Genomic DNA, 24,562 nt, shown 5'->3' with positions numbered 1-24,562 from the left:
ATACATCTGTTGGAGTGGCGGAGTGGGGGGGGGGGGGGGGTGGGGGGGGGGGGGGTGGGTGGGTGGGCAGGGGGGTGATATTGTAAGGGGTGAGAGCTAAAGTTCTAATATTTCACCAAAGGACTGGGATGAAGCTTCAGAGAAGATTAAAAAGCCCATCTCACCACCGGGCACCCCCATCCCCCATGTCTGCTCGAAAGAGATGCTGAAAATTCAGGTATGTGGGACCCATTGTGTGCTATTCATTCATCCTAAAGTTCGGCTGAGAGGGGTGGGGTGAATCACTTCTGGCATTTCTGAAATATGCATCTACTCAACTAAGAAATGAATCCATTCTAATCTCAGACACGTTCACCTCTGCTCCACATCACTAATTCCTTTGTAATCTTTAACCATGATTCAACACAGATATGTTCTGTAGCTAATGCCGTGATTTCACTGTACCAGGATTTAGACACAGGCCTGAACTGCTTTCCTCTACTGACCTTGTATCTTAAACTACTATCAGTTCTTTAATCTGTACAATTACTCAGTCCACGTGAATGGATTTGCTGAAGTGACTCAACTATGTGCCTGAGTAGAGCTTCACGTGTTCACTTTGTTTGTTTTGGACAGGTGAGTAACACAGCACATGCTGGGCAGTGCACAAGAATAGTTGAAACAGTATCCAAGTGCACAATTAAATAACTTACTCAGCCAGGATTTTCACCAAGGAAGGGTCGCTCAAGTTGGGAAGTCTCCTGGCTTGGAACACCCACAATGTGAGGACCAAATTTCCTGAGAGACATGGTTTTCAGTCTGGGGAGAAGGGGCTTAATAGGATGGAGTCAAGATAATATCCTCTCCATCACGAACACTAAAGATAAAAACTTAATCATTTCATTTTTGTTGCTCGTTATTTCTCTCAGGCTCCCTGATGAAGGAGCGTCGCTCCAAAAGCTAGTGCTTCCAAATAAACCTGTTGGACTATAACCTGGTGTTGTGTGATTTTTAACTTTGTCCACCGCAGTCCAACACCGGCACCGCCACATCATTGTTATCTGTTGACTGACAAACTTCTCAAACTTCCTAACAAAAATGTTAAACTAGTTAAATATTAGAAGATAATTCAAACTCATACATCACTCAGTTAACTCAATATCTTTGCCCCCAAGCAGGAAGTCAGGATTCACATTTCATCAAACATCAGGAATGACATCCTGTATGCTTTTGGAACTCTAAGCTCTCTTTTCAGTTAAGTGTATTTAAAGGACTTCTGTAACCTTAAATAAATCTGAAAGATGGGAAGTCTGAACTTCTGATGGGTAATTTGCAGGGGTCTCAGTGAAAGTCTCTGACTCTGAGCTAAAATCAGAAACTTTGAAATGTTTGGTGGCTAGGTAGTTACTCAGGAACCGTTAGATAAAGCAATCCAGGCATGTACTACCTAACTTTGCACAGTTTCCTCTGACATTCTCCTCCATTCTACTTCCATGACCACCAGACTAGCCCGTGGCCCACCTACCCACCCGATCACCTCACCCCTGCTGCACTCCCTACCTGTCACCTCATCCACTTAGCTCACCCAATCTACTCAGTCACTCACTCATCAGTTCACTAACATTCACAGGGAAACTTACCTTATGGCAGTGAGTGCCATAAAAGGGAATGGGGAGAGAAGGATTTCTCCTCAAAGTTACAGGGGAACTCTCTGTGTGATGGCATTTCTGAAGAAATTGTACTTAAAAACCCAGCCAGAAATGCAGAACAAGATCAGGATGAGCAGACATTCAAATGAAATAGCAATCCAACAATAGTTAAGAGCTTTGCAGAAGATCTGGACTAATAGGTTCTTTTTAAAATCAAGTTAATATGTTAATCCATGACGTAAAGTCAAAATCAATTTTACCAAAACTGCCATTGCATTCATATGCAGTCTAGTCATACCGTCATACAGCATGGAAACAGACCCTTCACTCCAACCAGTCCATGCCAACCACAATCCCAAATTAAACAAGTCCACCTTCCTCTGTTTGGCCCAGACCCATCTAAACACTTCTAATTCATATACTTATCCAAAAGGTCTTTTAAACATCGTAACTGGACCTGCATCCACCATTTCCTCTGGAAGTGCATTCCACACATGAACCATTCTCTGTAAAAAAAACTGCTCCCCATGTATTTTTAAAATGTCTTCCTGGCATCATAAAAATATGCCCTTGGTCTTGAAATCCCCCACTCTAGAGAAAAGACACCTGCTATTCGCCCTATCTATACCCCTCGTGATTTTCTACACCTCTATAAGGTCACTCCTCAACCTCCTACACTCCAATAAAAAAGTGTCAGTCTATTCCTAATCTCCTTATAACTCAAACCCTCAATTCCCAGCAACATCCTGTTAAATCTTTTCTGAACCTTCTCCAGTTTTATAACATCCTTCCTATAACAGAGTGACCAGAACTGAACACAGTACTCCAGAAGAGGCCTCACCAATGTATGTGTAAAGCTATACAAGAGAAGCAGGTCTTCAGAAAACTGGATAAAGTCCTCCAGGGATCAATGGACTGTAACTGACTGATAAGTTAACAGAATTTGCAAAAGGCTTAATTTATTTGGGTAATACATAAATAACAACCACATAGTATTAATGTCTAAAAGTTGTCGTTGGAAACATCTACAACAACTGTGAAAATGGACAATCAATGCTCAACTTTCATTTGACTTTCAGTTTTGAGACATTCATGGACTTGAAAATGGTTTTAAATGGATTCTGTTGACCTAAAATGGCTGCTGTGATCAACTGACAAACCCATATATCCCTCATGGAATGTACAAATACTGATTACCATGGAATTGTCATGTTTAATCAAGAAGCACTAAAACTCAGTGAGATATCAAAATATTTGTATTTCCTATTTTTCTTAATGTTTGAATTGTAAGTTCACATGCTGAAGGTGAAAGTCACTCTGTGGAGGAAAGGACACTGGCACCATACTTGAGATATACAAACAAACTATATTTTAGAAGTATATGTTACCGATACTGAATCAAGTCAGAATATAGAAAGACACACACACATAGAAAAAGGTAGGGATTTAAATTTCACTCTTGCAAGATCAAATTCTAAATAAAAGCTGTAAACTGCAACTGCCTTCACTTTCCTCTCTGTACAAGGTACTGCTCCTCCACCCTTGAATATAAACTCATTACTTGTGTTTTATGTGTGTTCATTGTCGTGTTTTCTCAGATTTAATAGGTAATAAGATTCCACTTTCTTTCACTCTTGGAATCGGTTCTTTTTCAGTTTAGATCCTGTTGACCAAGTTTAATTGAAGTTCAGTAGCAACATGCCAGAAAATAAACCAAATATGAATTTTTAAGTATCAATGATGAACTACATTAAACACAAAAATTCACTTGAAGGAATTTGACTGTGACTCATTCTTTCTTTCCTCTCTCCCTTTGGAGATTTTGAAATTTTGTTGGGATATATTTCAGAGCTTCTAGTCATTGTACATGTAGCCATTATTCACATGCAAACTTTGTGACATGGAGATCAAACTTGCAATTAAAAGATTATATTACAGCAATACATGAAGCTGCCCTCAAAGAACAGCCTTCAGTACAAGTCTCTGGTTAGGAGCACAAAACTCTGATTGTTAAGTGTCCAGTCTGAAGATGAATGAGATGTTGTTCCTCCTGATAGTCATGTCCTCTGGAGGTTGACTGTTGGGACAGGCTTTGGAAGTGACATGCACTAGCCAAAAAGAGGGTCCGAGAGAAAACAGAAACCAGCAAATTGTACACCTTCCCAGCCCACTCTCCTCTTCAGTTAGCACTGCTGCCTCAGAGCGCCAGGGACCTGGTGTCGATTCCACCCTCAGGTAACCTTCTGTGTGGAGTTTGCACATTCTCCCTGTGTCTGTGTGGGTTTCCTCCCAGGTGCTCCGGTTTCCTCCCACAGTCCAAAGATGTGCAGGTCAGGTGGATTGTCCATGCTAACATTCTCCTGTAGTGTCCAGGGATATGCAGGCTAGGTGGATTAGCCATGGGAAATGTGGGGTTGGGAGAGGACTGGGTGTGGGTGGGATGTCCTTTAAAGGGTCAATGCAATTTTGATGGGTCAAATGGCCTGCCCATGTAGTAGAGTAAATGAGGCAGATCCTGCCAAACCAGAGCGGGATTCCTGAGCGCCGCCAGGTAAGGTTTAGCACAGAGTTGACCACCAAGGTATAGACTCTAATCTTAAGAGACAGAAAATAGCCATACAACTTCCTGCACAAATTCCTGAGCCACAGGGGTGCCCTTTTGAGAGAGTTCTTTGGCAAAGGAACACAAAGAGAAATCCACTCCAGGTTTTGCCAACTGCGTTTCACCGTGAGCCTTCAGAGGTCATTGCAGCACAGCTTTAAAGGCTGTTGCCACAGAATCAGGCACCTTTGCAGGAATGTAAGTGGAGCAGATCCAACTACCGCCTGTCTCTCTGTGAATGGTGAATAATAGTTCAGCATTACGTGATTATTTCACAACAGGGGCATTTTTATATAAAAGTGCTGTTAAAGGTCAGACATCTCAGGGTGGAACAGAACTGAAAGCCTCTGATAACGGTAAGTTCTTTGCTTGAAAATGTATGGCTTGTCTGTGTAAATAGACCAGATTTATTTATAGCTGCTATTCTTGTGCGCTCCTTTCAGCCTGTCCAGCAGCATGGCATATTCAGAGGGACTGCTCTATTTAGATATATGAATGACAGAGTTGCTAAAGAAATCGAGTAGGATGGGTGACCTGAGGACATCACTGTTTTAGCAATGTTAGTTATTGGTTATTAGAAATATCGAGTCTGTACAGGAAAATGCTGATTAATCTCTTGACCTGACGATTGATCAACAGAACTGTACCAATTTGATGAAAACATCAAGTTAAGAGTTAAAAAATTCTATGTAAGTAACTGATTTAAGCAAAAAAGACTGAACTTTTCTTTTGATCTGTAAGTGTTGACAGCCCTTATGCTTTGCACTAGAGGTTTATTCTTACAAATTTTATTTTTAATTTAAATACATTTAACCAGTGTTAATTTTAATGGGTACTCTTAACAAAATCAGAAACCCAGATGGGAGACTCCAGGTTTCTGATATCACAGTAAGATTCTGAATGTATTGCAGGATCTCAGCCTATGGAGCTAGCTGTGTTTGCTGTGTTTGTATCTTTCCTCTTGAGGTGCACCTTTTATGCCTCATTTATTGTTTGACGTCACGTTGGTTGACATGCAACAGCTGAGCACAATGTGACAAAGTCTTACCCAGGTTAGAGGAAAAGTTGCATTGATTTCTGTGTTGCTAAAACAGATCAGAGTCATTAGCTGCCTAATACCTTGGCCCTGAACGTTTTACCAAATTGCATAGAGTTGTACAGCAACAAAGATGCACTTTGGCTGATCGAATCTGCACCAAAAAAATAAAGATCACCAAACTATGCTAATTCCACTTTCCAGCACTTGTGTCGAATGTTATGACATTTAAAGTGCTCATCTGTGTACGTTTTACAGGTTCAGGTTTCCTGCCTCTATTACCCTCCCAGGCAGCATATTCCAGATTCCCACCACCCTCCCAGGTGAAAAAAAGTTTCTTTTCTTTTATCCATCATATTCTGAAGTCACACAACACCAGGTAACAGTTATAGAGTCATCGCGTTGTCCAGCGTGGAAACAGACCCATTGGTCCAACTCGTCCATGCTGACCAGATATCTCAACCTAATCTGTATAGAGTTGTACAGCAACAAAGATGCACTTTGCTGTACAACTCTATGCCCCATTTGCAAGCACTTGGCCCATATCCCTCCAAACCCTTCCTATTCATATACCCATCCAGATGCCTTTTAAATGCTGTAATTGTACCAGCCTCCACCACTTCCTCTGGCAGCTTATTCCATACACGCACCACCCTCTGCATGAAAAAGTGGCCCCTTTTATATCTTTCCCCTCTCGTCCTAAACCTATGCCCTCTAGTTCTGGACTCCCCCACCCCAGGGTATTTACCCTACCCATGCCCTTCATGATTTCATAAACCTCTATAAGATCACCCCTCAGCCTCTGACACGCCAGGGAAAATATCCCCAGCCTATTCAGTCTCTCCCTATAGCTCAAACCCTCCAACCCTGGCAATATCCTTGTAAATCCTTTGAGTCCAACAGATTTATTTGATATTACAACATTCAAAGCACTGTTTTGAAAGCTTGTGATTTCAAATGAACCTGTTGTATGAAAACTTGGTGTCGTGTGACTTCTGACCTTGTCCACCCCAGTCCAACACCAGCACCTCCACATCATGGCTACCGTCATATTGGTTTCCGATTTGCTTACAGATTAAGATGAGACAAGTTTTGCTTGAGAAGTTTAACTTAATTCATAAATTTGTTTGTTAAAACGAAATCAAAGAAATGCTAACTCTCAGCAAGATGGAAAGCCACATGGTGTTTACCCAAGGATTGATCCTCAGTGGTTTTCATGGTTGGTTGTTTTCAGTAAAACATGGCTTTTTTTCATTTGGAGCTGGTGTACTTGATCACAGCTTTCATGTCCTCCGTGGGCAGCAGCTGGCTCACACTGGTCTGGATCTCCGGTGAGCTGATGGTTCTTTGCACTTGTTATCATGGACCAGATGGGAAGCCTCTCCCAAAGTCCACTCAAAAATATCACTGACGAACAACTTCAAGATGCTCATGGCCTTGGTGGAGATGCTGGTGTTGGGGTGAACCTGCTCCATCACTTTGCAGATGTAGATGGGGTAAATCTAATCTTAAAAAAAAACTTTCTTTCCTAAACTTTCGCCTCTTTAGAATTAGAATCCCTACTGTGTGAAAACAGGCCCTTTGGTCCAACAAGTCCACACTGACCCTCTGAAGAGCACCCCACCCAGACCCACTCCCCCACATTTACCCCTGACTCTTGCACCTAACCTACATAACCTTGAACACTACGGGCAATTTAACATAGCCAATTCACCTAAACTGCACATCTTCGGATCGTGGGAGGAACCCAGAGGAAACCCACACAGACACTGGGAGAAGGTGCAAACTCCACACAGGCAGTCACCCAAGGCTGGAATCGAACCCAGGCCCCTGGTGCTATGAGGCAGCGGTGCTAACCACTGAGTCACCATGCCGTCCCCTATTATAGTGTCATACAGCATAGAAGCAGACCCTTCAATCCAACCAGTCCATGCCAATCATAATCCCAAACCAAACTAGCCCCACCTGCCTGCTCCTGGCCCATATCCCCCCAAACCTCTCTTATTCATGCACTTATCCAAATGTCTTTTAAATGTTGTGATTGTCCCCACAGCCACCATTCTCCCTGGAAGTTCGTTCCATAGATGAACCACTAAAAAAAATTACATTTTGTAGCTTTTTAATAGCTTTCTCCACTCCCCTTAAAAAATATGCTCCCTAATCTTGAAATCTCCCACCCTTGGGAAAAGACACCTGCTATGCATCTTATCCATACCCCTCATGATTTTAGAAACCTCTATAAGGTCACCGCTTAACCTCCTATACTCAAGTGAGAAAAGTCCTTGCCTATCCTGCCTCTCCCCATAACTCAAACCCTCTTTTCCTGGCAACATCCTGGTAAATCTCTTTTGAACCCTCTCCTCTTTGCTGGTGCTTTCTTAGTGCCCTTCTTGGCAATTTGTTCTTTCTTTTCCTCAACCATGATAACTGATAACAATCTCGGGAAGTGAATGACACTTGGTACCGACTGCCAGCTTAAAAAAACAGGATGCCTGTTCAAAGTAGTGGGCTTTCCACTTTAAGTCATCAACTGACACCCCGACATGTGATTCAAAAGCTACAGTGAGAGAGAATCTCATGAAGGCAGGTAAAGCGGATTTGTTAAACAAGTGTAAATATGCCGAGCTATACTCAAATCGCACTCCTTAAAACCATTGCTCATATTTCAAAACTCTTGTTACAGGGAACGAACATGATAAACTTTGAAATTTTGTAAATGCAGTTTTGAAATCTACCATTTCACTTCAAAATGTACCATGTGGTTAAATCAGAATCCTGTCCTTCACTTAAAGGTGTAAGAGCTGCCCTTAAACCCACTGGCAACACAGGCTCACTTCTGATATTCCAGCTATTGTCAGTCCAGAGTCTCAGGCTGGGATGGATTGAAATGGGAAGCACAAGTGTTCCACAAAACATGACAAAGAACAGTGCCACATAACTGGAAACACTTCTGAAGTCATGCAAAAAAGCAGAAAGTCATCCAACAGCTCACCCATGTCACAAGGAACAATGCATCCAGGAACTGGAAAATGAAAGGAAGGGGGTGGTGGGGAAAGGAATGCAGGGAAGGATACAGTGCAGGAGAAACACAACAGGTCTGGCATAATCTGTGCAGAGAAAGCAGAGTCAATATTTTGTGAAGTGTTTTGAAATTTTGGTTCCTCTGCACAGATGCTGCCAGACCTGCTGAGTTCCTCCAGCAATTTCTGCTTTTGTTTCAGATTTCTTGTATCTGCAGTTCTCTGTTTTATTTTAGGGTACAATGTAGATTGTGCTGAATGACAGCGTGGCTAATGTAAGCTGCTTAGTATCTTGAGAGCAGTTAAGATGTTTGTTTCCTAATTACAGCGACAACGTGTCGCATCAGTAATCCATGACCTGTATTAGCTGAATAGAATTGCTAATTATTAACTCTGATGCTTTTGTAGAAGGAGACAACTACAAAACTTCCATCGTGAGACATTCTTTTAAATACAAAACTTTTCAGATAAATGTTTAATTGCAACTCAGGAGTGTAAACTGTATTCACATATAGTCACCTGAGAAATGTGATGTAAACATTTCACAAGAAGTCCTTCCTCTGGTTAACTTGGTTATACAGATGACCAGAATCCCCAAAGCCAGCATGTTACCCTCTGCTCTTTCTAATATTGGCACAGTTCAGGCTCAAATCACTTCTTTGACAACATAGTAATATAAAAGTTAGACACCGAGTGATTTTGCTCACTAACCAGGCTTCAGTGTTTTATCACATGGACGTAGAATGTGCAGGAATGATGGAAGTGAAAAACTACAGGGAAGGACAATTAGAGAGAGAATGGGATCGAGACAATTAAAGGGAACAATAGGGAAAAAAGGCTGTACAGGCAATGGGAAAACCTCCAATCTCAGTCTATTGTTGACAGATCATAGAATCACAGAATCCCTACAGTGTGGAAATAGGCCATTTGGCCCAACAAGTCCACACCGACCCTCTGAAGAGAAACCCACCCAGACCCTTTCCCCTACCCTATTACTTTACATTTACCCCTGACTAACGTGCCGAACCTATACATCCCTGGACACTATAGGCAATTTAACATGGCCAATTCACCTAAGCTGCACACCTTTGGATTGTGGGAGGAAACCAGAGCACCTGGAGGAAACCCACACAGACATGGGGAGGAATGTGCAACTCCACACACACAGTCACCCAAGGCTGAAATTGAACCTGGGTACCTGGCGCTGTGAGGCTGCAGCGCTAACCAATGAGCCACTAGATATGAAAAGGAAACTGGGAAGTAAAACCAATCATCCCATTGGAAGTTGTGAACAAGTGTGAAAAGTTACAAATAACGCAACGCTACAAAAATAGAAAATGAGATTAGGTTTTACATTACGATCATACGAGATAGGAACAGGTGGGGGTACTCTCCTAATCAACAAGACCATGGATGATCTTCTCCCTCGACTCCACTTTCCCACATTATCTTCATATTTCCTCATTCCCTTTAGTTTTGATTATCTATCACCCTTGGTTTTGAATCTGTTCAATCACTGAGCTTTGACAGCTCAGAGATAGTGAACTTTAAAGGTTCATGACAACCTCTGTGATGAGATATTTCACCACTGTTCCGAGACTGTAACTCCAACTTCCATAACCTTCTCATACCCTCCACACCAAACTATACCCTTCCGCATCCCCATCGCTCCTCATACTCTACACCAAACTATACCCTTCTGAATCCTCATCGCTCCTCATACTCTATACCATACCATACCCTTCTACACCTCCATAGATTCTTATATAATCAACACCACACTATACCCTTCCACACCCCCATCGCCCCTTATACAGTCTACACCAAACTATACCCTTCATACCCCCTTCACCCCTGATACACTCTACACCAAACTATACGCTTCATACTCCTTCACCCATTATACACTCTACACCAAATTATACTTTTCCACACTCCCATCGCCCCTATACACTCTACACCAAACTGTACCATTCCACACACCCATCTCCACTATACAGTCTACAATAAACAGATACCCTTCCACACCCCCTCTGCCCTTTATACACTTTGCACCAAACTATACCCTTCCATACCCCTATCACCCCTTATATACTTAACACCAAACTGATACCCTTCCACACCCCATCCCTCTTTATGCACTCTACATCAAACTGTACCCTTCCACACCCCTATCGCCCCTTATACACTCTACACCAAACTGTATCCTTCTACATCCCATCGCCCCTTATACGCTTTACATCAAACTATACCCTTCATAGCCCCATTGCCCGTTATACACTCTACACCAAACTGTATCCTTCCATACCCCCATCGCTCCTTATACACTTTACACCAAACTATACCCTTCCACACCCCCATTTCCCCTTCTACACTCTACACCAAGCTGTACCCTTCCACACCCCCATCGCCCCTTATACACCAAACTGTACCCTTCCACACCCACATCCCTCCTTATACACTCTACACCAAATTGTACCCTTCCACACCCACATCCCTCCTTATACACTCTACACCAAACTGTACCCTTCCACACCCCCATCGCCCCTTAATCACTCTACACGAAACTATAGCGTTCAACACCTCCATCGCCCCTTATACATTCTACACCAAACTGTACCCTTCGACACCCACATGGCCCCTTGTACAGTCTACACAAACTCTATCCTTCCACACCCTCACGGTTCCTCATATACTCTGTGTCCATTCACCCACCATACATTGTGCATTGACCAATGGACCTTGTATTGACAATATGAAGCATTTTTGAAAAAACCAAACATGCATTTTTTTGAAAGAAAAACATTCATTCATGTAAATCAATTTGGGTAATGAAAATGTCAAGGCAGAAACTGGAAGCATTGGAAGCCTCAATCTTGTGTAAATAAACATTGTGAAATTAACAGAATAGCTCAGAGCTGGAACGATTAAGCAAGAAATGTTTTCCCTCGGGGGCAGCTATTCCAGTCAGCCCTCATTCTCTTATCATCCCTTCCTCCAGGACACCTTGCCCCCGAATTTCCCAGTAATCCTCTTTATTCTTCACTCTCTCGCCTTAGTTCTCAGATTCCAGACTTCCTTAACTCTTGTGATTCCTGATCTATTAAAGCATCCGGCCCGTATATCAGTAGTAACAGTGGGTGGTCAGGAGTTTGTCAGGTCACCAAGGTGGATGCTGCTGTGAGGAACAGCACTGGGCAGGGGGTAAGGTGCATGGGATTAGAACATTTTTATTATGGGCAGTTTTGTAAAGTAATGATGCTCTGGGGCAAGTCAGTGCTGCGCTGAGATCTTAGCACACATCAAGCCCGAATGTGCATATGGAAGAAAACCAATGTTGACTTCAGGCATATGTGAAGGATCCCTCATTTGTCCTGAATTGCTCTACTACTATCTGTACATCATGGATAGTGCACTTCCTGACAGAAGTGTGCATGAGATTCCTACCCATCATTCTGGAGCCCATATTACCTCAGTCCTAGGTCAACTTCTCTGTCCTATATTGCCTCAGTTCTAGGCCAATATCCCAGACGATGCAGCTCTCTGCAGTATGGCACTGAAACATCAGTCTGGATGGGCTACTTGTCTCTGGAGCAGGTGTAAAAGCCGAAGTATTCTAAATCAGAGCCAAGACTAGGCCATGCTGATCTAGGTCACTTTTAATCAAAGCGAACCGTTTGTTTTTTTTTAAATGAGAGATGGTAGTGAAGAGGGGAATAAACAGACATTAATGGCAGAAATGAAATTAATGAACTGCAGCTTGCTCAATGCAATTAAAACTGGACCATTGTGTTTTTTTTCTGAACATCCTGTTAACTGGAAAACAAGCAAGGGAATAGCAGAAATTATATAAAACCATTTAACCAAATAGTATCTTGCCATTGGGTGACTATCTTTAACTCGATGCAATGTCCGAATGTTTGATATAGAGAGCAGCAGAGCTTGTCACTTGCTTTGGCCTCCACCAACTGAAAGCAGAACAGAATCGTACTCTCAGGGAAAAGCAAAGCTGCTTTTTCTTTCATTGCTCAACAGCACCTGCCAGCAGTCAGGTGGACACTGTGGTCTGTATTTGTAGGTAGACTGCCGAGGCTATACCAGACTAATCTACATCCTGCCAGCCATCTTCCATGGTTTATTATCATTTCATTAATTCTGGCATATTGAGTAGGTCAAAATATATTGTGATTTCATGACAAGTCATGGAAGCATTTCAAAGGGACCAATTGGTTATAGTGCTGGATATAAAGCAGCACAGAGATCAGGACTGTATGGGAAGCTACAAGAGAAATATAAATTGTCACTTGGTAGTACAGGCAGAGTCATACAGTACAGAGACAGACTCTCCAGTCCAACTCATCCAAGTCAATTAGGTTTCCCAAACTAGTCCCACTTGTCTGTGTTTGGCCTACACCTTTCCTATTCATACACCTGTCCAAATGTCTTTTAAATGTTGTAACTGCATCTGCAACTCCCACTTCCTCTGGCAGTTCATTCCACGTATGAACCACCATCTGCATGAAAAAGTTTCTAAACAGGTCCCTTTCAAATTTTTCTCTTCTCACCTTAAACCTATGTCCCCCGACTCTGGAGAAAAGACCTTGGCTATTCATCTTAAATATGATGAGGAGGTGCCAGCGTTGGACTGGGCTGGACAATGTCAGAAGTCACATGAAACCAGTTTATAGTCCAATTGAAGTTCACCTGATGAAGGGGCAGCATTCCAAAAGCCTGTAATTTCAAATAAATTGAACTATAATCTGGTGTAGTGTGACTTCTGGCCCTGTCCGTCTTATCTACACCCTTCATGATTTTATAAACCTCTGCATCTTCAGTATTGCTGAAAAAAGACATCTTGACATCTTTCATCTTGCACTCCTCAAGACAGTTTGCAAGAGTTAGAGTCTGCTGTCCTCACATGCAATATAAATGTTGGTTCGTCCCTTGAATTGGTATTCTTGCAAATAATCCTGATGAGTGCAAAATTAAAATCTCTTGACAATGTGTGTCCTTTTTCAGCAACACTCAAGAAATATACATCCAGCTTTATGTTTCAGATCTAGATCCATTTCCTATTTTGGTTTCTGTTTTCATTTCCCAAATTTCCAGCATTCACACTATTTTTTACTTTAGTTCCTCTTAAATGTACAAGTACACAAGATCTTGTGGGACAGGTCAATTAATGCAGGCTCGTTACTTGAAGGAATTCTGAAATAAATAATAATTGTTGAGGTTTTGTAGACTACAGTAATAAATTGATGAAATGCATAGTATATTGTGGGCGAAGGTGATGGTTTAGATCTGGAATTCAATTTGTTTGTTCTTTCTGCCTAATTGTGTGCTAGGAAATGAAGGTGAAACAGCTGACTCCAGTGGACCACTTACCCACAATCTTTGAAACCCATGATGAAGGGTATCACGACACTCTGTACAGTAAAGGTTCAGGTCTCAGCAGTGACTGCCATCCTCCTCAAACTCAGGATGACTACCTGAAATCTATCTGCCAGCTGGCACAGCCCACCTTCCTCTTTGACACTTCTTCAAAGACCCAGAACGCAGGTTATGCAAACACTTTGCCCAACTCTGCAAAACAGATCATCAGCCATAGACACAAGGCTGAGCTTCCTTCACCTGTATCCCTACAGAGAAGCAGCAAAAAAGACAATTGTTTTGTATGTGCGTTGGCGGATGCTTTCTCTCTGGACCCAATTACTATTGCAGTGAGCAGCAGTCAGACGCCGAGTAATAACGCTGACCCATTTTCATGGCTCTTTGGGCGATCACATATAGAAATCCACGGAAGAATTAACCGACAATTTCCACAGCAATGTTCTCTGCCTGTTTATACAAACGAAGCCAAAAGTTCCAGGAAGACACGCTGGCTCTCACTTGATCACATGATCATGGCAGAAAATGGCCTTCACAGAAAACAACCACAAGTGCATGGCAAGATCCCGTCAACAGGGTGCTCCAGCAATATTAGGAAAGGAAAGCCTGCGTCTTCTGAACACTTTTTCCATTATCATCGAGCTGGTAACGAACAGGGCAGTGCTTCCAATTGCAATAGAGATTCCAACAATTCTCGAACATAGAAAGATCCGAGGTTCTGTAAGTCTTAGGCACTATCATCTTCAAAGCAAAAAGAACTGAGCAACTTTCACTCTCCAGTCAAGGTCACCGATTCAATGAAGAGAAAGGCATTTCTATTCCTCTCAGTTATCAGTACTACATTCCCATTAGGAATCTAGATTGAATGCGTCACAACCAAAGAGATTCCTTTTGAAATTAATTTGTTGTCTTAGCCCCAGTTCTGAGCAAAATGTGGACACAGCTCCTAATTTGGGCACCTCATCCATTTTTCAAATTATCCTATCTCAATTGCTCCACTCTCCCTCATGTACATGGTCTTTATGCTCAGGGCTCCCTGCAAACCCCTTTACGAGTGAGCCTTGAAGTATATAATTATCTAGATACAGTGCCCTCTTTACCAATGGGAATCCTGACTGCACAGTCTACTGGGAATCAGCTGTCTTCCTGAAGCAGTGGAGACTCTCGACATTCCACCAAAAATCCAAATATTTGAAGACTCCACAAACCTAATAAGTTAAAAATCATTTCCTGATGTAAGTTTAATCTAAAGGGTAGGATTGGAAACCTGCAGCGTTGTCTGGTTTAACATGCACCTAATGTTATTCCAATGGACAATACAGTCAAACAGGGTGAAAAATGTGTTGCAACAAATCTCATGGTTTTCCCAATGGTTGGATCGAGTTAAAATTGACTCCACCTACCCAGCATTCACTCCGTTGGAACAGACAGTCTTACCTGATGGCAGACTCTGTTGGTTTCTGTTTAACCAGGCATATATTCAGCCTGCTTTGAATTGGTAGGTACAAAATGGAATTTCATTATGAATGCTTGGCTGAATTCCAAGACTCTTGATGGTTTGTAAGTCATTTTTATTCAGGTTAAAGGGGACTTTTAGCTTTATTTAATCAACAGTTCATAAGCTTGTAATAACCTTTGAAATGACTTTTCACTATTTGTTTGTTTAGTCAAGTTGGATATTAAGAAGAAGATTAAAGCTTTTCTTGATGGAATTATGACTGGCTGTGTTTAACTGCTTTATTAACTTGTTAGCCATTCTTCTCAAAAGATGTTGAGTGCCTATTTACTTATTCTGCCAGTTTAGGACAAATTCAATTGTCTCTGTTATTGTAGAATTAATAGGTTTTGTACCCCATGGACATTAAATGAATATGAAAATCAAACCACTGGTTACACACATTAATATTTGACTATCCATACTGTAGAATGGGGAAGGACATGTTCTCCATTGGAAAGATTATTCCAGTGCATCTAAACACTTTCATGATTTACTGGCCAATTAGATAATCATTCATCTTTTCAGAACAAAGCTTTATCATCAATCACTGCAATAAAATGTTCTTAAATTATTATGAATCATATACAAATATGGCGGGGGATCAGCAGCACTTCTAAACTTATCTGTCAGAAGCTTCTCCCAGGAGAAAGTGAGGACTGCAGATGCTGGAGATCAGAGCTGAAATGTGTTGCTGGAAAAGCGCAGCAGGTCAGGCAGCATCCAAGGAGCAGGAGAATAGAAGCTTCTCCCCCCAAGATTAGGTATTCCCCACAGTGTATGACTCATCTGAGAATCAATGTCTCCTGTAAAAGCCTGCTTAGCTCCCATCAAAGTGTCATGGCATTTGACATGCTCGTGCAGTGGAGTGGGGAAGGGCAGGATTGGAGACCACTGTCATAAAAATCCCGAAGGGTGAGAATGAGGACAGGATTCCTGGAGTCAAGTCCTGTCTGCCATTTTTAAACACGCCCTGCTTCTGTTGTGAATTGGACAGAGGCATGAATATCTCCCCCAGTGTTCAGAAGCTTCAGTTCCCATTTGGTTTGCTACCTATTCTCAGGTCTGTCCTATCACATTCAGAATGTGGCATAACATGGACTTGGGATTGTGTTCAAGTGGCAAAAAGAAGTTGGAAATCATTGAATATCTCACCTCCAAAATCAGTCAGTGCTGGTGCTTCCTTTTAAGTACAAAGTTTGCACTACTGAGTTATTAAAAAAAACTAAAATGAGTTCCATTAGTATCCTCCTCTCTCAGCTGTCTATCTGGAGCACCTTTTGGGAACAATGTAAGGCACCGGTGACATTTAGCCACAAGATGGTGCTCAATCTCCATTTCCCATCTCAAAGTACAGTACATCCACAATGTGGAAAAGGTTTGTGCATTTGGAATTTGTCAAACAAATAGAGTGGTTTACACAATTAATAAAATGATGAAAAACATGAAAAAAAGAACTCCTTCCTTGACATGTTACAGAATACTTTGAAATGAACATCCAGCTCAGTCAAAGATCACACAGTGCCATTGGTCCCAGCTGGAGCTCCAGCCAAACCTCATTCCTTGCCTTTACAGCTGACCCACCAAACATATCCTGGGATTCCTTTCTCCCTTCCAAAGTCAGGAGATTATGTACCTGAAAGGGAGGAAAGAACTTGAACTAATGGGCAAAGAACAGGGGAATGGAGTTAGATTAGATTAGATTAGATTAGATTAGATTAGATTACTTACAGTGTGGAAACAGGCCCTTCGGCCCAACAAGTCCATACTGACCCGCCGAAGCGCACCCACCCAGACCCACTCCCCTACACCTAACACTACGGGCAATTTAGATTCCCTACAGTGTGGGGACAGGCCCTTCGGCCCAACCAGTCCACACCAACCCTCTGAAGAGTAACCCACACAGACCCATTTCCCCATGACTAATTGACCTAACACTATGGGCAATTTAACATGGCTAATTCACCTGACCGGCACATTTTTGGACTGTGGGAGGAAACCAGAGCACCCGGAGGAAACCCACGCAGACATGGGGAGAATGTGCAAACTCCACACAGACGGTCACCCGAGGCTGGAATCGAACCTGGGACCCTGGTGCTGTGAGGCAGCAATGCTAACCACTGAGCCACTGTGCCACCCAATTTGGAGAGCTCATATGAAGAGCTTGTACCAAGATGGTGGATCAAATGGCCTCCTACACTGCAAAACTTGATGGTTTTGTGCCACCAAAGAATATGTTTTGCATTTGTAATATTGTACTCCATCTGTGAGAACATAACAATTGAATTGCCATTTCAAAAAGCCAAAACAAATCACATCGCTTGACTGTCCTCCTTGAGTTTGAACGTGCATTTTCGTGACTACGACTGGCTGACCTCTTGGTCCTTATCCAAGATCACTGATATAATTTGGGTGGCCACTTCTTGTTTGAAAACATATTCAAAGATCCTGAGAAATGTTTTGTAGAGTCGGAATGGCTGCATTCCAATATGCTTCAGTGGGATAGTTGCAGAGGAACTGCTGGAAAGTTTCTATACAATGTGTTGGTTTTAGTTCGCCACATTATCATTGCTTAACTTTCGATTCTGATTTTCTCTTGTCTTGCAAGGGTTTTGTGTACAGCTGGAGGTTGCATTGTTCCTTCATTCCATTAACAACAAAACGGTTTGATTTTTTTTGACTTATTTATTGTCATGTGTATCTTGTTAAACCATACAGTGAAAAGTATTGCCATTCTACCGTGCGATCTTAAAACGCAGGAAGAGTAAACCAAAACATGGAATGTAAAGGGAGAAAAATGAGGAAATAAACTCCTTCGTGTTACGTGCTCTGGTTTCGGCCATGGGCACAAGTCCCTGTCACCATGACGCCACCCACTGGAACGAAACTCTCCAGTCTTCCACGCCATCTTACCTCCACTGAAGTAACCGGAGCCATCTTGGTTTCACACTTGATTACAAAACCAGAAAAAAAAACCCCACGGAAATAAAGGAACAAGGCCAAAAGGAATTAGAAATGTCCAGATATTAAAGCTTTATTTGAGTTTATCTCCACGTGGGTGCCTGGGCCAAGCTATAGCCTGGAGTCTCAGGAGGATCTGGGAGCTTGATACTGCCTTCGGTCTGCCCCCTGCTGCGGCCACCATTTCCCATTCTAAACGATCGGTGTCCCGGAACATGCTCAGACAGGGCCCACTTACAGACTCTGATTACTGGATCCCGGAACATGCTTGGGCAGGACCCATCACTAACGCCTCTGATCACCAGATCCCTCACTGGTTCCCAGAACGTGCTGGAGCAGGGTTCATTCACAGCCTCCGATCACTGGATCCCGGAACGTGTCGGGGCAGGGCCCATTGCCAATGCCTCGCCGAAGCAAAATGGTTTGAAACCAAAAATAAAGAAAAAGGCAAAAAGAAAGAGAAAGAAAGAAGAAAAAGGGGGGGATAGAAGCAAACAAGCTCAGTAGCAGCGCTGTTACTCCACGGCCATCTTGGTTGGCGTTGGTTGCTTCGAACTCCACATTCTGCCCCTTCCCTGTCGAGCGCAGGATGCATTTGAAAATCTTCTTCTTGTTCCTCCCTCCCTCCCTCCCTCTCTGTCCTGAAGTGGAATGTTCAATTACAGTAAGTACAGTGTACTTCAACCCTGGGAGCAGAGAAATCTGGACAATCACACTCTCTGTACAAACATTCAGAATTCCTATTGGATTGAGCTCACATATGCATTTACTCTTTCACTGATATTGCCTAATAAAGGAATGATGGCGAGTATGGGAATTGAGGGTCTGACCCTGGCAATTCACTGGACCGTCTAGTTTTGGGGACACCTTCCAAACACTGTGAATTTGAAGGTTTAACCTGAACCCAATGTACAGAATAGTTCTGTATGGTGATGGTGACATCAGATGTTTTGTCCTAGGCCTGGGTAGTTTTGGATCATCGGGAGCGCATTGAGCGTACTTGACTTTTTATCTTTCCTTGCCCGATCTCCTTATTACTGATCCTAGGGTGATTCAATAAAGCATAGGGACAGCATCAAGGGTTTGTGTGCCATAATTCAGTTCCTGTGTGACAGAACTCTCCACACATTAGCACTCTCATACAAAGTGGTTCGATTCCTCCTTTGATGGTCTGTTTCCTCTGAATCCACATGGAAATAGCATTGATCACTGTGAAGAATCCAAAACAATCTTTAACAAAAACCCAAATTGCTTAAGAAATCCAGCAGCATCTGTGGGCAGAAAGCTTTCTTTCCACCGATACTGCCAGACCTGTGGAATTGCTCCAGCAATTTCTGTTTTTGTTTTAGATTTCCAGCGTCCTTATTTCTTTGGTATTTTTCTCTTGCACAGACCAAGACAATCTTTCCTGTCATCATCAAGCTATATGAAGACAGATCAATCTGGGGAAAACCTACCAGCACTAATTTGGGCTTCGGTCAACCAATGCTAAACCACCAGTGTAATACTACCCACAACGTACAAGATATAATTGTCAAAAGGTTCTTTTTAAAAGATTGACAAAATGCCTACTAAACATGAAAGATGCTTGCGTAAATGCTGAAACTCCCCTTGTGGTCACACTCACCTCTGGAATGTAAGCCTTGAGTTCATGTTTGGACCAAATATAATATGGTATCTGGAACCAATAATCAGTTTTAAACGTACTGGCTTGTTATAGTTGTGTTTCAGAATTCTTGTCCTTCTTTGAAAGATCCACATGAGTAACTCTTCTGAAACTCAAGTAACTTATATTAATTGGGCATCAGTCTTTGCTTCTTTTCGCATCATAGAATCCCTACAGTGTGGAAACAGGCCATTTGGCCCAACAAGTCCTAAATTAATCTAGTCCCATTTTGCCAGTATTTGGCCCAAATTCCTATAAACCCTTCCTATTCATATACCCATCCTTTTAAATGTTGTGATTGTACCAGCTTTCATCACCTCCTTTGACAGCTCATTCCATACATGTACCACCCTCTGCGTGAAAAAGTTGCCCCTGAGGTCCCTTTTATATCTTTCCCCTCTCACCCTAAACCTATGCCCTCTAGTTCTGGACTCCTTTCCCCTTGGGAAGAGATCTTGACTAATCACCTTCTCCATGCCCCTCATTGATTTTGTAAACCTACTATAAGGTCACCCCTCAGCCTCCGACGCTCCAGGGAAACCAGCCCCAGCCTATTCAGCCTCTCCCTGTAGCTCAAACCCTCCAACCCCAGCAACATCCTTGTAAATCTTTTCTTAACTCTTTCTGATAGGAAGGAGAAAAGCATTGATAATAAAAGCCCAGAGGCAACAAAGAGTAGGCAGTGCAGCAATGAGATCTTAAGATAATGGAGCAATAGCTTCAAGTCATAGAGGTCAAGAGCACAGAAAAAGACCATTCAGCACACTTAACTTGTGCTAGTCAATAGTTACGGACCCCACCACCAGAAATATATTTCCCTCCCCACCCCTTTCTGCAAAGACCTTTTCTTCTGTGACTACCTGGTCAGGTCCATGACCCCCTACAACCCACCCTCCCATCCTGACATCTTCCCCTGCCATAGCAGGAATTGCAAAACCTGCACCCACACCCCCCCCTCACCTCCATCCAAGGCCCCAAAGGAGTCTTCCACATCCATCAAAGTTTCACCTGCACATCCACCAATGTCATTTATTGTATTCGTTGCTCCCGATGCGGTCTCCTCTACACTGGGGAGACTAGACGCCTCCTAGCAGAGCGCTTTAGGGAACATCTCCGGGACACCCGCAACAATCAGCCCCACGGCCCTGTGGCCCAACATTTCAACTCCCCCTCCCACTCTGCCGAGGACATGGAGGTCCTGGGCCTCCTTCACTACCGCTCCCTCACCACCAGACGCCTGGAGGAAGAACGCCTCATCTTCCGCCTCGGAACACTTCAACCCCAGGGCATCAATGTGGACATCACCAGTTTCCTCATTTCCCCTCCCCCCACCTCACCCCAGTTCCAACCTTCCAGCTCAGCACTGTCCTCATGACCTGTCCCACCTGCCAATCTCCCTTCCCACCTATCCACTCCACCCTCCCCTCTGACCTATCACCTCCATCCCCACCCCCATTCACCTATTGTACTCTTTGCTACCTTCCCCCACCCTCCTCTCTGACCTATCACCACCATCCCCACCACATTCACCCACTGTCCTCTTTGCTACCTTCCTCTACGTCCCCTCTGACCTATCACCTCCATCCACACCCCCATTCACCTATTGTACTCTCTGCTACCTTCCCCCACCCTCCTCTCTGACCTATCACCACCATCCCCACCACATTCACCCACTGTCCTCTTTGCTACCTTCCTCTACGTCCCCTCTGACCTATCACCTCCATCCACATCCCCATTCACCTATTGTACTCTCTGCTACCTTCCCCCACCCTCCTCTCTGACCTATCACCTCCATCCCCACTCCCATTCACCTACTGTACTCTTTGCTACCTTCCCCCACCCTCCCCTCTGACCTATCACCTCCATCCCCACTCCCATTCACCTATTGTACTCTTTGCTACTTTCTCCCCAGCCCCCTCCCCCCCATTTATCTGTCCACCCTGAAGGTTCCCTATCTCCATTCCTGATGAAGGGCTTTTGCCCGAAACGTTGATTTTCCTGCTCCTCGGATGCTTCTGTGCTTTTCCAGCACCACTCTAATCTAAACAATAGCTACGTCCTAACTATTCTAATCCCAAAACTATTCTAACTCTTTAACACTTAAGGGATTAAACTGTCTGGGGAGAGAGGGGAAAACAGGGGCATTGGGTTGGATGATCAGCTATGATCTTACTGAAAGCTGGAGCAGGCTTAAAGGGCTGAATGGCCTACTCCTATGTTCTATGTTTATTGAAGCGAAGCTCAGGGCATCTGCCTATTGTTTACTCCTACTGTCATCTCGAAAGACTTCATGGGTGTGTCCTCATCACATCACCTGCAGCAACGCAATGCAAGAGGGTGGACAGTGAGAGCCGTTTTCCTCAGATGGCGATGGCTGGCATGAGGGGACATAGCTTTAAATTCAGGGGTGATAGACATAGGACAGATATCAGGGGTCGTTTCTTTACCCAGGGAGTAGTAAGGGTGCGGAATGGCCTGCCTGCAACAGTAGCAGACTCGCTGACGTTAAAAGCATTTCAATGGGCATTGGACGTACATATGAATAATAATGGAATGGTGTAGGTTAGATGGGCACTGGATAGGTTTCACAGGTCGCCATAACATCGGGGGCTGAGGGGCCTGTACTATGCTGTAACGTTTTATGCTTTAAGGTGATTCACCAGGTTGGGGGGAAGATGGTAGTGTAGTGATACTGTCATTGACTAATAATCCCCTAGACTAATGTTCAAATCCCTCTCTGGCAGTTGGTGAAAATTAAGTTGAATTAATAAATCTGGAATTGAAAATTTAGCTGTTAAAAACCCACAGGTTCATTACCGTCATTTAAAAAAGCGAGATTTGCTGCCATTATCCAGTGTGGCCTATATTTGACACCAGACCCCCAGCAATGTGGTTGTTTCTTATTGGTCCCCATGTGTTTTTATTTATTCATTCACAGGATGAGGATATTACTGGCTAGGCCATATTAATTGTCCAGAGGGCAGTTAAGAGTCAACCACATTGCTGTCGGTCTCGAGTCACATGTAGGCCAGACCAGGTAAGGACAGCAGGTTTCCTTCCCTAGAGGACATTAGTGAACCAGATGGGTTTTTCCTGACAATTGACAGTGGATTCATGGTCATCACTGGATTCTTAATTCCAGATTTTCATCAAATTCATGTTCCCCCTGTGTGCTGTGGAGGGACTCAAACCCAGAACATTGCCTGGGTTTCTGGATTAAGAGCCAAGTGATAATACACCTCGGCCATTTCCTCTCCTTTGGTGCCCTGGAAGAATAAGGAAAAGAAAAGCAATAGTATAATTATGAGGCTTCCCCAGATGCATGCTGGGAAGTGACAACTCCAGTGACCCGCCATGTTTGGCTGAGTTCCAGCACAGTGAAGTGCCCTACTATAGGGAGAGGAAAGGGCAGGGCCCCCATAGGCAATTACTTTCCAGGAATCTTTGCTGTATGTCATCATATGGACAGGCAGCTCCGGAAAATAAGATCAAATATCCCTTTCTTGGTCACTCTGTGTCGGAGATACGATGGAACTAGCATAAGACTCACTGTCCAGAAGACATGTGGAATTTTTTTTATTTCAAAAATATACTTTATTCATAAAATACTTTAATGATCTGTACAACTGGACATGCCATACATATGTAAACATTCCATTTGTTTGCATACCGAAAACAGAGTAATCATTCCTATTTACAGGTCGGTACGATTACATTTTTAGCTGAGGTGTCAGCAGAGCCCAAATGACTGTGCGGGCCCCCTGTTCTTTAGGCAGGCAGATGTTACACGGTGGTCTTTCCCCATCACGCCTTGGCGGCAGCTGCCCCAAGCTTCAGCGCGTCCCTCAACACGTAGTCCTGGACCTTGGAATGTGCCAGCCCGCAACACTCAGTCGGGGTCAACTCCTTCAGCTGGAAGATCAACAGGTTTTGGACCGCCCAGAGAGCATCCTTCACCGAGTTGATGATCCTCCAGGCACAGTTGATGTTCATCTCGGTGTGCGTCCCGGGGAACAGGCCGTAGAGCTCGGACTCCCGCGTCACGGCGCTGCTCGGGACGAACCTCGACAAACACCACTGCATTCCTCCCCAGACTTCTTCTGCGTAGGCACATTCCAGAAGGAGGTGTGTGACAGTCTCGTCCCCCCCCGCAGCCGCTTCGAGGGCAGCGTGCGGTGCGGCTGTGAGTCCGGGTGTGCATAAAGGATCTCACAGGCAGAGCCCTTCTCACCACCAGCCAAGCCATGTCTGAATTGCCACATGGGACATGATTGAAACGTGACCCAGCAATGTCAACCCAGCAGGGGATGAGAGGGAAACTTGAGTCACCTTTCACCTGAGGTGGGGACTGGAGTGAGGCGAGTACAGCAGTGGTCAGACCACATTCATGACCAACAATCAGAAACATCTGCATGAAAATCATCCTTAAAACACTCACAGATGGAATTCAAAATGCCTCTTTCAACTGCAGATTGGTCAAACTAGTTCTGTCAACTCTTGATCTGTCCCTGTTTGGAGAGAATGTTATCCGTTTTAGTAAACAATTACAGCTGGAATTATCAAACTGCCACAGTGGGGAGTCAAACCAGACAGACAGGGTGACTTCAGAACCTAAATCAGGCATCAGACAGCTAAATATCGCTCTCTCCTCTTACTGGGTAAATTTTTTTTTAATAGTTACTTTTCTTCATAAAAATATTGGGATATTATCTTTAAAATACAAAAGTGAAATGTAAGCCAGATGTATTCGCACAGATTTAAATTAA

The 24,562-nt window shown here is 43.5% G+C and overlaps 1 protein-coding gene and 1 long non-coding RNA gene across 19 annotated transcripts in view; one reads left to right on the top strand and one right to left on the bottom strand.

Annotated features, from left to right (window-relative positions):
* rassf4a (Ras association domain family member 4a) overlaps positions 1–24,562 on the bottom strand; it is a 274,406-nt gene that overhangs the window by 41,901 nt on the left and 207,943 nt on the right. The window lies entirely within an intron of this gene.
* Positions 4,389–15,386, top strand: LOC140484650 (uncharacterized). The gene is made up of 2 exons (XR_011962304.1): positions 4,389–4,586; positions 13,632–15,386. It is a non-coding gene; the product is annotated as an uncharacterized lncRNA (long non-coding RNA).

This window comes from Chiloscyllium punctatum, chromosome 13 (assembly GCF_047496795.1).
Source record: "Chiloscyllium punctatum isolate Juve2018m chromosome 13, sChiPun1.3, whole genome shotgun sequence".
Lineage (NCBI taxonomy): Eukaryota > Metazoa > Chordata > Chondrichthyes > Orectolobiformes > Hemiscylliidae > Chiloscyllium > Chiloscyllium punctatum.
The sequence above is the reverse complement of the archived record's forward strand: the minus strand, read 5'-3'. Positions and strand labels throughout refer to the sequence as shown.